This window comes from Mustela erminea, chromosome 9, assembly GCF_009829155.1.
Source record: "Mustela erminea isolate mMusErm1 chromosome 9, mMusErm1.Pri, whole genome shotgun sequence".
Lineage (NCBI taxonomy): Eukaryota > Metazoa > Chordata > Mammalia > Carnivora > Mustelidae > Mustela > Mustela erminea.
In genome coordinates, this window is record NC_045622.1 from 16,895,922 (window position 1) to 16,903,505 (window position 7,584).

The 7,584-nt window shown below is 39.0% G+C and overlaps 1 long non-coding RNA gene across 2 annotated transcripts in view; it reads right to left on the reverse strand.

Annotated features, from left to right (window-relative positions):
• Positions 1 to 859: 859 nt before the first annotated feature.
• The window catches only part of LOC116599334, a 42,117-nt gene continuing 35,392 nt past the window's right edge, over positions 860 to 7,584 (reverse strand). For both annotated transcript variants that reach the window (XR_004289315.1, XR_004289316.1), the window contains exons 2-3: positions 6,353 to 6,430; positions 860 to 1,960 (exon numbers count right to left, since the gene is read on the reverse strand). This is a non-coding gene — a long non-coding RNA (uncharacterized LOC116599334). The remainder of the gene's footprint in view (positions 1,961 to 6,352; positions 6,431 to 7,584) is intronic.

Genomic DNA, 7,584 nt, shown 5'->3' on the forward strand with positions numbered 1-7,584 from the left:
TTGAAATCTGGACTTGGGATAGCTTCAGTTTTGTTTTTCAAGATTGATTTGGCAATTCAGGGTCTTCTGTGGTCCCTAAAATTTTAGGATTGTTTGTTCTAGTTCTGTGATAAATACTGTTGGTATTTTGCTAGGGATTGCATTATATCTGTAGATTGCTATGCGTAGCATGGACAATATAACTTTTACTCTTCCCACCCCCACCCATTTATGTATATGACATCATACCTTAAATTCTTTTGTGAATCCCTTTACTGACCTTTTTCTAGATCTAACTGATCTTACTGCTTTGTGCTTTAATCTCTGTACTGGTTAATCTACTTTATGTTTACAGGTGCCTGAGCATGTAAACATGTTATATTTACATTTTTTTCTTCTCTAATTTTCTTATACCTGATCATGGCCTTTTCTTTTCCACTCAAAGAATTCTCCCTAGTATTTCTTGTTGGCCTGGTTTAGTGGTCACGCATTCCTTTTGCTTTTGTCTGAAAACCTTTCTCTCTCCTTGTATTCTGAATGATAGCCGTGCTGGATAAAGTATTCCTAGCTGCAGGGTTTTTTTCTTTAGCACTTTGAACATATCAACCCCCTTGCCACTGGCCTGCGAAGTTTCTGCTGAAAAATCTGCTGACAGCTTTATGGAGTTTCCCTTGTACGTATATAATTGTTTTTTCCTCTGGCTGCTTTAAAAATTCTCACTACTTTTTGCCATTTTTTGTTTCTTGGTGTGGACTTCCTTAGGTTGATTTTTTTTTTTTTTTTTTTTGGTGGCTCTCTGTGCCTTCTGGACCTAGATTTGTTTCCTTCCCCAGATTAGGAAAGTTTTCAGATACTTAATCAGAATTTCTGCTTTTTGTCTCTCTTCTCCTTCTGGGATCCCTAGAATGTGACTGCTATTACACCTAATGGTGTTGCTGAGTTCTCTTACCATTTTTTTTGGTCCTGTCCAGCTTGGTTGCTCTATTACCATCATCTAGCTCCCTATCTGTTTTACTGCTTCTTCTGGCCTACTATTTATTGACTTGAGCATATTTTTAATTTCAGAACTCTTCATCTCTAATTGGTTCTTTTTTATATTTTCTTTCTTTGCTGAAGGTCACGTGGGGATCTTTCAATCTTAAGTCTAGTGAGTATCTTTATGACAATTACATTCTCTTCTTGGTCCTGTTGTTTCATTTGGGGCATAATTCCTAATTCTGCTTCTGTGTATTCAAGTCAGCTAGGTCTCCTGATCTTGAAATGAGAGGCCTTATGAAGTGATCCTGAAATGCCCTATAGGGCAGTGTTCCCTCCTCCGTAGACCCTGGTGCTTCAGGGGGATCTCCTGTGTGTGTTGCATGTACCCTACTACTGTCGTTGAGCCACATTTGCCTTTAGTCTAGTTGGCTTCCCTGGCCTTCTTTGCCTGTTGTCATCAGGGTTTGGTCCCTGTGCTGTTAAGGTGCCAGTCTGGGGCCACTCTGGGCTTGAATTAGGTCAGACCCTATATTTGCCTTCAGCCCACTTGCTGGAACCATGGTTGCACCAAACTATAGAGTTCTCTCCCTCTGTTGTCCCCAAGGGGCTTTCATTGGTGGGCAAGGTCAGGAGTAAGAGAAGATGTCTGTCCCCAGTCTTCTGTGGTGGTTGCAGTGACCCTGAATGACTGGGTTCTCTTTGTGCTGACCCCCACCCCCCCACCCCCGGAGGGTTTCTGTTGGTGGGTGGGGCAGGCAGTCGGGGCTGCCATTGAACTGCTGTGTGTGCGGTTATCTTCTGCTCTCCCCAGGGCAAGAGTACCTCTGGAGTGGTGCTGACCCCCGTTGAGGCACAATGAGGAATCACTCTGGAGAGAGGCCTATGGAGTGAGGCAGGTTGAATGGGACAGTCTTCAGGAAAACTCAGTGGCAAGGCATGCTGTTAGCAAAAGCTAAGTGGTGAGGGTTCTGTACTGGTTTCCGCAGGTGTCTGTGTACCTGGGCTGGGGGAGCAGGGGAGAGAAGAGACACCATTAGCTCTTTTGTTCTTGAGAAGTCTCCTATAGATCCCTCCCTGCACCCCACCCCCCACCCCCCACCAGTTCTGAAATTAGTGAATACAACTCCTTCCCCACAGGCCCTAGGCTCTTTTCAAACTGCTCTTTCTGTGCTGTATCTGGACGGGGTTGTTTGTTGTGCTGTTCTCTTTAAGGGTGGGGACTCCACTTCCTATTGCTCTCCAGCTCTGAGTTGAGCCCACTGATTTTCAAGGATCCTGATGTTAAGCCCCACTTATGAAACACCCACAAAGTTAAGCCCCTCTGGTTTTTAAAAACCAAATAAGGACTTGTCTTCCCAGTTTAGGTACTTCTTTATCTGGGCTGCCTGGTTGTAGGGTCTGCTCCTCTCTGCTTCTGGTGTCCCTTCCATTGGTGGTTGGCCTTGCAGACTGGTTGGTTCCTGAACACATCTCCACCCTTCCTACCCATTTTCAATGTGGCCTCTATGATTTTTCTGAGTTACACTGACAGGATTGTTACCCTTGGCATATCTGCTGTTAGCTCAACTTTTATGCGGGAAAATTCATGGAAGTTTCAAAGGAAGTAGCTGTAGCGGCCCAGGGCAGGCTGCCCTAAAACAAACTACTTCAGCATAAAGGTTATTCCGAAGGTATAAAGTTATTCTTTTTTTTTTTAATATTTATTTATTTGACAGAGATCACAAGTAGGCAGAGAGGCAGGCAGAGAGAGAGGAGGAAGCAGGCTCCCCGCCGAACAGAGAGCCCGATGTGGGGCTCGATCCCAGAACCCTGGAACCACGACCTGAGCCGAAGGCAGAGGCTTTAACCCACTGAGCCACCCAGGCGTCCCAGTATAAAGTTATTCTTAAAGGCAGTCAAGACCCTATGGGCTCAAGAGAAATTTTTGTTCCTCCCTTAACTGCATCTAAGAGTCTAAATTGGTAGTCCTCCCTAGAATGAGCTGTTATTAGCAGAAATAAATTTTATCTAGGTGATCCATCTGTATGGCAGGTAAACATCTAATTATCCTCTTTCTCTGTCTGCCTCTCTGCCTACTTGTGATCTCTGTCTGTCAAATAAGTAAGTAAAATTTAGAAAAAAATCGTAAACATGTAATTACCAAACAGTTTCTCTCATCACCCTGTGAAGTACAGTCCTTTCCTCTGAAATCCCAGACCCTCTACCCTTTTCTCCTTAGTTCAGAATGACCTAGTCACCACATTTTGCCTGTCTCTGAACTTTGCATGCCTGAGTAGGTTCCCCATATGTATACCATTAAATTTTATTTTCTGTTAATCTGTCCCATGTCAATTTTGATTCTTAGTCCACCTCGGACCTTGAAGGGGATAGGACTTGTTTCCTGACGGTTTCTATCAAGGGGATCTTGGTGATTCTTTGGCATTTGCTGTTCCGTATCAGTTGTGGCAGATACAATTTGCTCTTCCATATGCATTCGTATAAGTAAAACTTAGGTTTGTTGTGTTGTTTTGGGAAATTTCTACTGGGGTTTCAATTGGAGGTGCACTGAATGCAAAGATCCATTTGAAATCTGTTATCGTTGAGATTTCCTACCCATGAACATAGTATGTTCTATTTAGGTTTTTACTCTTTCCAAATAATACCGTTTTTGCTCCCCTCTGGAGGTTTCATACCTTCAAAAAAAAAAAAACTGTAAGTAATTTTTTGTTAATGTAAGTAGTATTTGTTTCTAAATACATCTTCTAATTGGGGCTACTATGTTGAAATGATTGCCTTTTGTATATTAAAATAATTTTTTTCATTCCAATCCTTTTTTTCCTTCTCCTTGTCTTACTGTGTTGGGTAGGATATCAAGGACACTCTTCAATAGGGGTGATGGCAGGTGCCTTTGTCTTGTTTCTGATACAAACGAAAACTCAGGCTTGTCTTCATTAAGTATGAAATTTGCTTATACTCTGGATGCCGAATTTTCTCAAATGCTTTCCCATCTATAGAATTCTATATGGCTTTTCTCCTTTCATTGTGAATTTTCTAGTATGCCAATTTTGCATTCCTTGGATACATAAAACTTGCTTATGAAATACTAACCTTTTTGAAAACTGTTGTATTGCTGAGTTTGTAATGGCCTATACTTTTTCTTTCTTACTGTCCTCACTGGAATTGTATACCAAAATTATGCTCTCTTCCTGAGTTCCAGAATATTTCTTTACAAAAATTCTCTGCAATTATTTTTTTTAGAAGATTGGAAATTCTCCTTTGATGTTTTATAGACCCTACAGCCCCAGAGTTTTCTTTGTGGAAGAATTTAACTATTGTTTTAATTCCTCTAATAATTTTTACTATCTTGATAATCTATTTTTATTTTTAATACATCATATTTAAATTTTAAATATTCGCATTAGGAGCACCTGGGTGGCTCAATTGGTTAAACATCTGTCTTCAGCTCAGGTCATGATCCCAGGGTCCTGGGATCAACACATCAGGGTCCCTTATTTGAGAGAAGTAGTCTGCTTCTCCCTATCCCTGCCACTCCCCCCTTCTTGTGCTATCTCTCTCAAATAAGTAAATATGTTTTTGCATTAAGTTGATTATTTATCTCTTTTGAAATGTCTATAGTTTACTAATTCCTGAAGTTTATTAGACTATTTTTTTTAAATCCATCTTGGCAGTTTTGTCAATGTTTCAAAAACCCTTTCATTTCGTAAATCTTTTCTAACTGTATTTGTGTTCTATTTTATTAGCTTTGGCTCATTCTTACTACATTCCTGTTATTTTTCCTAACTCCTCAAAGTGTAGGCTTAGCTAATTACATAATTTTTTTAACATAAGTTTTTAAGAATGGATTTAGCTTGATCCTAAATTTTTTTCATTACTCATTTAATTGGTGCTGTAACATTTAATACCCTGTGTCTCTAAAACACAATGGTATAGGTATTTTCACATTAAAGATGCTTAATTTTAACCTAATTACTGTGTTGTGCTTAGGCTTATAAATTCCACTTAGTGTAAATTGCCTAAGTCACAATGTGATAAAGTAGTGAATGAAGGAAAGTAATTCCCTTTCTTTCCTCAGAATACTCAGGTCCGGTATGTCACAGGTAAGTATGCACTTACTCTCATTTGATTAGTATCAGCATTAACGTTCATTATTAGGAAACTCTAATTTGTTTCCCTTGTTAGCTAAAAATATTAGTACAAGTTTAATAGGTTCTGCCTACCCCCAATGAATTTGGGGACCACTCGTGTAGCAATAATTATCATCCATGGATAAGACATCAACCCCCCCCGCCATGCATTTTGTCATTTTGGGGAAGGGGCAAGTTTATAGTATAAAAGCACATTTAAGATGGCTTTTGTTTTCCAAGTGTATAATTTTATCTTTCTTTAGTAATATAGACTATACAAAAGATTGACATCTTGACTGGTGGAAATTTGCAAAGGATGTCATGTACATTCCCCTTGAAAATCATTGCTGAGAGGGGTAAGAGCTTTTCATATTATGAGCCCTTGGTATTAAAAATATTGATCTATACCACAGAATGATTAGACTATATATCTTCCATCTTTACTGTGTAAAAATGCTTTCCCTCCACAGAACAGATGTTGCACGGTAGGTACTTGGAGGTCAGCTAGGCTATTTGCATTACCAAGTAGAAAAGGAATCCTTATTTTTCATGGAATCTGAGCAAAATTCTATAGTATACATTCTCAGTCCTAGGAGCTTTTATAATTCCCTTCTCTACAGTTCCCCAATTCCTCACCCTCCATTCTTTTTTCCATCTAAATTAAAATTTAAGAAAAGGTAAGAGAAAGCCAATGATACACCAAGGGCCAAGAGGCACTGGTCAGGAAATGGCTTGTATTTTTCAATAGCTCATTCTTCAGTGGATGTTACATAAAACAACTTAAATTATTGGTGTTAGCAAATGTTTGAGGTGGGGAAAAATATCCTCTTACATGGAAAAATACCATATGAGGATACTTAAATATCTCACTTTTCTAATTCAGTTCCCACCATCAGAAATAATGCTTGAATGATTCGTTCCAGAAAACAATCTCATGCATTTTAATCACTCTTATTTCAGAAGAAACATATGAATAAGTTGTTTACCAGCAAATATTGTAACCTACATGATAGACCAGTCATTCTAATTACACTTCAAAAGGGACAGAAATGAAAACCATTTACAGGAACTTCTATTACTGTTCTTGCTGCTCAAGCATGAAAAACAAGAATTCCCCTTTCCACATCTGCTTATACAAAGGGTCATGCTTCACCAGACACTTGTCTTAGTTCTTCAATATTAAATACAAAAAGAACTGAGTTTTAGACTCAATGACATGATTATATCTGCTTGTGGTTAACTTTCATATTTCAAAAGAATCTAAAACCTACCAAATATTTCTGGTTGTCTTCTAGGCAAGAGTGTGGTGAATAGGTGTCTTCTTCTCGAAGTCTTTGGGCTCCAAAGTCCTGAAATTATAAATATATACATATCTATGGATTCTGGGACACAAGAGAAAGGCATCATGGACAGAATGCTAAGAATTGTCCTGCCCTAGAGCCCAAGTTCATCTCTGCACTAGATCACAAAGAGCCACCACTACAGATGGGCAGTTAACTCTTCTGATGATTACACAGCACCACAGTGCATGACTTCCAAATTTGGGAGATATTTGTCAAAATATGAATGTGCCCTCGAGAGTGTTTCCCACATAAGAGAATCATTTATCAAGCACGTCCTGGCAGCTAGAGGCTCAGAACTCACTGCTGCTTAAGAGGGTAAGTAAGCATTGCGTTGCCGTCTCCTTTTGTCTACCAGCCTGAGGATGGTGTGACCCAGCACACCTTTTTAAGATTCAGTGCCTTAAAGCTTAGAGTCTTAAAGAGACACTGTATGAGAGATTTTGATCTAACTTGTGATTTGTTGGAAAAAAGGAAGCCCCTCTATTTTTTTCAAGTGCTTAAGGAGGTTGAATATTCCAGAGTAAAATATTCCTCCATGTTTAACATAGCCAGAGACCACCTTAATTCTTAATAACATTCCTGACTTTTTAGTAATGTATCTTGAGGAATACGGCTATTTCTACTTTATTTAATACATAACCCTCCCTCCAAGCTGTTATTTACATGTACATCCTAACCAGATAGAGTACTTCAGAATTAGGATGTAAAATTCATCATTCCCTTTTTTCCAACATCTCTTTCCACAATACATTTGACTACTACACGACCTACCTTACTGTTCTTTACAGCATAAATAGACCTTTTAGTATTCAAAACATATTTGACGATGTATTTTCAGTTAAAAAAAAAAAAAGCTTAAGATACAGGTAATATTAGTAAAAATGACAGAGTAAGGACCTCTAAAAATTTTCTCCAAAAGCAATGAGAACACTGGAAAAGAATGTCAATAACCTTTAGAAACTAATCAAAGACTTAAGCAATTGGGAAACATGTTCAAGAAAAAATAGCCACATCTTGGTATGAACAATAAGCCTTCTGGCATTTTAAGTCCCCACCACCCTCTCCTCCAACTCTTTGGTGACCATGAAAAGCAGTAGCCCACAATCACAGCTAAGACCAGCAGCCTGGTAACTACCAGAGACAGCAAAAAAGAAAAGAGC